The following is a 7320-nucleotide window of genomic DNA, read 5'->3' as shown; positions in this document are numbered from 1 at the left end:
TACCAAACACCAATCAAATGAATAAAAATAAGATCCTTATTTAAATACATTCTTGAAACTTATTCTTTAGTATAAGGAATATATGAAAAATATTTTAAAAGCTTCTGGAAGGTAAGAAATAAGCAGCTATCAGGCTTCTTGGTAACAACACAAAATGCTTGAAGGCAATGTGCTTTGCCTTCAAAGTTCTGAAGAAAAAATGTTTGTAACTTTGAACTTAAAATTCTATACCCACAGCTCCATCAATTATAAAGATCAGGCAAAAACACTCTCACACACAATCAACCCTAAAATTTGTTATTAAGCAATGTTCTGAAGACATAAGGACGTAGTTCAGTGAAATGAAGTGAGAGACAAAACATAGGATCTAAGAAATAGAATATCTAGTCCAATGACACAGAAAGGAAAGATCCAGAATGACAACCACATGGCAGACCTGGAGAATAACAAATCTCACACTAAGACAAAAGTCTCTGAAACAACGGTCTCCAAGAAGAAAGTGGAGTCTTAAAACTGAGTATGACAGAGAAACCAGATCATTTTGAGAATATAATGAAGGTATTTTATTCTTATGTCATTTAGAAGAAAAAAACAGTAATTCTAAATTCTAGAGAGGAAAAAAGCTATATAGGAAAGTCAAGATTCAGCTATAAAGAAAACTGAACTATTATATAATTTTTAGAAATGTAAGTAGTAGTAGAAAAAAATACTCTATTTGACCATGATCCTAGAAATATTCTCTTTAGGGTCATGATTTTGGACACAGAGACAAAAAAATGTAATCACAGTATAACTATTTGGTTCTGCATTATGTAATCATAGTAAGTTAAATGTTTACTGAGGTTTTTTAATTTAAACAAACTTTTGTTTAATTTAAACAAGCTTTTAAAGCTTGATTTATAGAAAAGTTATCAAGATAGTAGAGAGAGTTCCTATATGTCAGTTTCCCATATTATTAACATCTTACTTTATGTATAGCATGAGCATGGTTGACACAGCTAGGGAATAAACACTGATACTTCAGTATTAACTACACTACACATTTTAGAAGACTCAGGTTTGATCACTGGGTTGGGAAGATCCCCTGGAGGAGGGCATGGCAACCCACTCCAGTATTCTTGCCTGGAGAATTCCATGGACAGAGAAGCCTGGTAGGCGACAGTCCATCGGGTTGCAAAGAGTTATACATAACTGAGCAACACTTTCACTTCTTCACACTACACATTTAACGTGGATTTCACTAATTTCTCCCTAATGTCCTTTCTGTTCCAGATCCCATTCAGGATATCATATTTAGTGATCATGTTTTCCCACCTTTTTCTGGTGACAGTTTCTAAAGACCTTACTTTTGATGATCTTCACAGTTCTAAGGAGTACTGGTCAGCTACTATGTTCACTGTAGCATCTCCCCATGCTTATCTCCAATCTCCCTTTCCAATAGTGAGAAAACTGGCTATCAGTCACCATACTTTTACACACTCGTTCATTCCCAGTACACTTGTAGTTTCAGAATTGTCATCTGCACCCCTGTGAAAAACAACTTTATCAATCACAGTACAGTGTTTATGTATACTTTTGTCTTTAATTTTACAGTTTCTGAGTCAAAATATTCCTTTCCAAAGTTATTAACGTCAAGCATTTTCTTACCCATTCCCCTTCAATGAGACTATGTCATATACATTTTAAAACGCTGGTTAGATTCTTTTATTACTCTGCATTCCATTTTGGGATCCCTCAAAATCCTGGTTGATTTTTTAAATTTGCATACATTAACTTTTTATGCTATAGAGTTCTATGGATTTTAAAGAATGTGTAGCATCATATGTCCACCACAACAGTTTAGTTCATCACCCTAAAAACTCCCCCTGTGCTCCCCCAAGTCAAACACTCCCCCTTCCTCAAACCTCTGACAACCACTGATCTGATTTCCATCCCTACAGTTTTGCCCTTTCTAGAAGGCCATATGAATGGTTTCATTTCGTATGTAGCCTTTTCAGTCCTTGGCTTCTTTAACTCAGCAAAATGCATTTAAGATGCATTCATATTGTAGCACTCAGTTCAGTCCAGTTCAGTTGCTCAGTCATGTCCGACTTCTTGTGACCCCATGGACTGCAGAAGGCCAGGCTTCACTGTCCATCACCAACTCTTACAGCTCGCTCAAACTCCTGTCCATTGAGTCGGTAATGCCATTCAACAATCTCCTCCTCTGCCGTCCCCTTCTCCTCCTGCCTTCAATCTTCCCCAGCATCAGGGTCTTTTCCAATGAGTCAGTCTTCACATCAGGTGGCCAAAGTATTGGAGTTTTACATACTCGTTGAATGAGTATTCATATTCATATTACATACTTGTTGAATATACAAAAGAAGTTGCATTAATCTACAGTTATCCCTGCTTTTCATACCCATTGTATAGCTGTACCATCCGTTGATTATCTGTTCACCTATTATTGAAGAACTTCTTGGTTGCTTCCACTTTTTTGATGATTATGAAAAAAAGACATCAGTTGTGAATAAAGCACACATGGGTTTTTGTGTGTAAATACATTTTCAAATCAACCCGCTAAAAACCTAGGAGTGCAATGCTAGGTCATATGACAAGTCTGTTTAATTTTATAAGAAATTGCTGAACTGTCTTCCAAAGTGGCTACACCCTTGTGCATTCTACCAGCCCACATGAGAGCACCAGGATTTGGTACTCCCAAATTTTGGATTTTAACCATTCTAATCAATGTGTAGTAGCTCCTCACTGTTTCACTCTTCACTTCCCTAGTGAAAAATAATGTTGACTATCTTTTCATATGGTTTTTGGCATCCATAAATCTTGTTTTAAAGTGTCTACTCAGATCTTCTGTCCATTTTTATAATGATTGACTGTTTCACTGGTGAGCTTTAAAAATTTGTTATAAATTCAAGACATACATTTTTAAAAAATATGTGATTGGCAAACTTTTTCTCCTAGGTATAAATAGACTTTTCATTGTCTTAACAGTATCTTCTATAGAGCAAAAGTTGTTAATTTTGATAAAGTCCAATTTATCAATTTTATCTTTCACAGACAGTGAAAGGATCATCTCCAAGAAGGAAGTGAGCTTTTATAATTAAGTATAACACAAAAGGTAATTTTGAGAATATGATGAAATATTCTTTTTGTCAATAAGAAGGAAAAAAATAATTCAAAACACTGGTGGGGTTGGGAAGGGCTCTAAAGTAAAGTCATTATCCAATTATAAATAAAACTAAAATACACATAATTTTTTAAATATATGGTATACAAGAAAATATAACCCATTTGTCTTTGATCTTAAAAACCTTATTGCTAAGATTATGATTTTAGAACCAGAAACAAAGAAATATAATCATGATATACTATTTGTAACTTTTAGAATAAATTAAAAGCATGCAACAGTTAATTATGATTTCAGAATAATGATAACACTGATTGCAATCATTCATATAGTACTTAGTAGGTACCAGGCCCTGTTTTAAATACTTTACATATAATAAGTCAGTTAGTCGTGACACTAATCCTGTGAAATAATATCATTATTATCCCCTTTTCACAGTTGAGGAAAGTGAGGCACAGAGAGATGAAATAACTTGCCAACATCACAAAGTCAAGGTGTGGTAGAGCTTGGATTTCAACCCAGGAGGCCTGGCTCCAAAATCTACATTCTTAACCATAATGTTATACTGCCTTTTTTTAAAAAAGAATTATTTATTTATTTATTTTCATTTATTTTTACTAGTTGGAGGCTAATTACTTTACAATATTGTAGTAGTTTTTGTCATACATTGACATGAATCGGCCATGGATTTACATGTATTCCCCATCCTGATCCCCCCTCCTACCTCCCTCTCAACCCAAACCCTCTGGGTCTTCCCAGTGCACCAGGCCTGAGCACTTGTCTCATGCAGCCAACCTTGGCTGGTGATCTGTTTCACCCTAGATAATATACATGTTTCAATGCTGTTCTCTCGAAACATCCCACCCTCGCCTTCCACAGAGTCCAAAAGTCTGTTCTGTACATCTGTGTCTCTTTTTCTGTTTTGCATACAGGGTTATCGTTACCATCTTTCTAAATTCCATATATATGTGTTAGTATACTGTATTGGTCTTTATCTTCCTGGCTTATTTCATGCTGTATAATAGGCTCCAGTTTCGTCCATCTCATTAGAACTGATTCAAACGAATTCTTTTTAATGGCTGAGTAATATTCCATGGTGTATATGTACCACAGCTTCCTTATCCATTCATCTGCTGATGGGCATCTAGGTTGCGTCCATGTCCTGGCTATCAAAAACAGTGCTGCGATGAACATTGGGGTGCACGTGTCTCTTTCAGATCTGGTTTCCTCGGTGTGTATGCCCAGAAGTGGGATTGCTGGGTTACATATGGCAGTTCTATTTCCAGTTTTTTAAGAAATCTCCATACTGTTCTCCATAGCGGCTGTACTAGTTTGCATTCCCACCAACAGTGTAAGAGGGTTTCCTTTTCTCCACACCCTCTCCAGCATTTATTGCTTGTAGACTTTTGGATAGCAGCCATCCTGACTGGCGTGTATACTACCTTCTTTAGTGAAAGTCACTCAGTCGTGTCCAACTCTTTGTGACTCCATGGACTATACAGTCCATGGAATTCTGCAGGCCAGAATACTGGAATGGGTAGCCTTTCCCTTCCCAGATCTTCCCAACCCAGGGACTGAACCAGGGTCTCCTGCTCCGCAGGTGGATTCTTTACCAGACCAAGGTCTCCCACATTGCAGGTGATTCTTTACCAGCTGAGCCACAAGTGAAGCCCAAGAATACTGGAGTGGGTAGCCTATCCCTTTTCCAGTAGATCTTCCTGGCCCAGGAATTGAACTGGGGACTCCTGCATTGCAGGCAGATTCTCCACCAACTAAGCTATCAGGGAAGTCCACCATCTTTAAACAGAATATAAATATTATCTACATTTATCTAAATATTATAAATGTTCTGTTAAATATCTACTTTAAAATGATCAAAGTTGACAATATTTATATTCTAGCCTCCTTTAAATACAATATAAATATTATCAACTTTGATCATTTTAAAGTAAACAGATATTTAACAGAAGTTAAAAGACAGAAAAAAGGTTAAAGGATATGACTGATAATAGTCTCACTTTATAAAAAGAAAAATAAGAGATACTGCTAACAATTAATGGAACACAAAATAGAGGTTTATGTATACTGGAGCTGCAGAATCAAAGGAATAACATCAATTAAGCATATAAAATCTGAAGGAAAGTAGGGTAGCACAAGAGTAGTATAAATAAACTAAAGCCTCATCATTTTTTTTTTTTTAAAGCCACATCACACAGCTTGTGGGATCTAGTTCCCTGACCAGGGATCAAACAGAGTTCCCCTACAGTGGAAGCAAGAGAATCCTAATGACTGGATCACCAGGGAATTCCCTAGAGCCTAATCTTTAATGACAGGTCATCAACACTTACTGCCTTAGCTGACGGATCAAGAAAAATAGTGGCATATTATAAATTATAGAGGCATCTAATAGAAAACAAAAAGAAATAATCAAAATTGGCTTTTAGTATTTCAGCAGTTAAAGTTCTGGATCAAAACTTCTGGGATCAAGCTCCATTCCTCCATTTAGTGTCAATAGTGCTATTAAGTAAAGTTACTTGGTCTTTTCTTCTTCAATTTTCTTATCTAAAAACGGCTATAGGCTGAAAATAGCTAATTCATATGATGTTCTGAAGATTAAGAGAGTTAATACAAATAGAGCATTAGAACTGTGAGTGGTTCAGAGCAGTAAACCCTAAACGTTAGCTATCAGCTATGAATTAGAGGGAACACACACAAATTAAGTTTATATTTACCTCCTGACTTACTTAGTCAAAGATTCAAATCTCAGCAGTGAGAGTGCTACTAAAAGCAGGGACAGATGTAGCATATGTCAGCAGAGCTTCCATCGGCCTGCAGTGAGAGGACAAGGTGGGGTCTTGCAGTATCTGGCCAGCTCAGTTCTCTTGGTTCCACTCTCTTTTATGCTTAGGGCTTACACCCGCACTTTGTGCAATACAATCTCTAACAAGTTATGCCCTTTAATGGGAAGATATTACAAACATCTGGGTTCCTGCTGGTTCCTGAGCCAAACTCACTGCTAATGAGGCCACTTTTTAAACAATCTTTACTGGAGTATAATTGCTTTACAATGTTGTGTTAGCTTCTGTCATACAGCAAAGTGAATCAGCTTTATACATACATGTATCTCCTCTTTTTTGGATTTCCTTCCCATTTAAGTCAGCACAGAACACTGAGCAGAGCTCCCTGTGCTATGGAGTAGTGACAGCTTACAGTGAATGATGTCAGATTCGCGATCTCCAAAGATTTAGCTTCAGGACCAGAGACCAGGCTTGACCACTCAGGGCTCTTGTGTGGCAGAAGTTTTATTACAGTGAAAAGAGACAGAGAAACCTTCTGACGTTAGACAGGGGAAGGAGGTGGAGAGTGCCCCACTCGCTAGTCTTTAGCAAGGGAATCATATACTTTTAATCACTTATTACAATAAATCAAAAGAATGTCTCAAGGGTGTAAAAATTTTACCAGACCTACTCCCACAATTTATATTTTGGGATAACAGGATTAGAACTTAAAAAAAGAAATATCCTACCTGACCCAGTCTCATAATAAACACTTTACAATAACAAGATTAGTCAGAAGGTTTTCAGGAAGGAGAGACTGTCCTCAAGCAGAATACACTGTTGTTATATTATCCTCAGTTTAAACTGAGTTGTTTGTTGTGTAATCATCAATTCCAGGCTTAAAGAAAAAAACATTTTATGTGACTAAGGCTAAGGAATGTAGAGGGGAAAAAACAGTTGTTCCTTCTTCCTTCTTGAGAATTCCAGACCCCTATCTCCTCCTTGAGAACCCCAGGACCCTCTCTCCTCCTCGGGGACCCCAGACTTATCAACCTGCCTAGGAATTGACTCTCTCAGTAGGTTCCCATTAGTTATCTATTTTATACATAGTGTCAACAGCGTATATCTGGCGATCACAATCACAACTTTTTATGTAATGGGAGGAACCAAAATTAATGTCCAGATGCTTCTAAACAGCCTTGCTTCCCCCGGGCTTCTAATGTTTGTAAAGGCTTTCTCCAAAGATATCCCCTGAGGAGGAGATCTGGGCTTCTGATCATTGTAGAAAATATAAAAAATCATGGCTCCTGCTACAGATTTCATTAGCTTATTAGGGGAAAAAAGGACACGTATAAAAATATAATGAACTTCACAACACAGACAAGATAAAGGGGGAATGGAATAAAGATGCAGACTTTC

Source organism: Muntiacus reevesi, chromosome 15 (genome assembly GCF_963930625.1).
Source record: "Muntiacus reevesi chromosome 15, mMunRee1.1, whole genome shotgun sequence".
Lineage (NCBI taxonomy): Eukaryota > Metazoa > Chordata > Mammalia > Artiodactyla > Cervidae > Muntiacus > Muntiacus reevesi.
Note: the sequence above shows the minus strand (reverse complement) of the source record.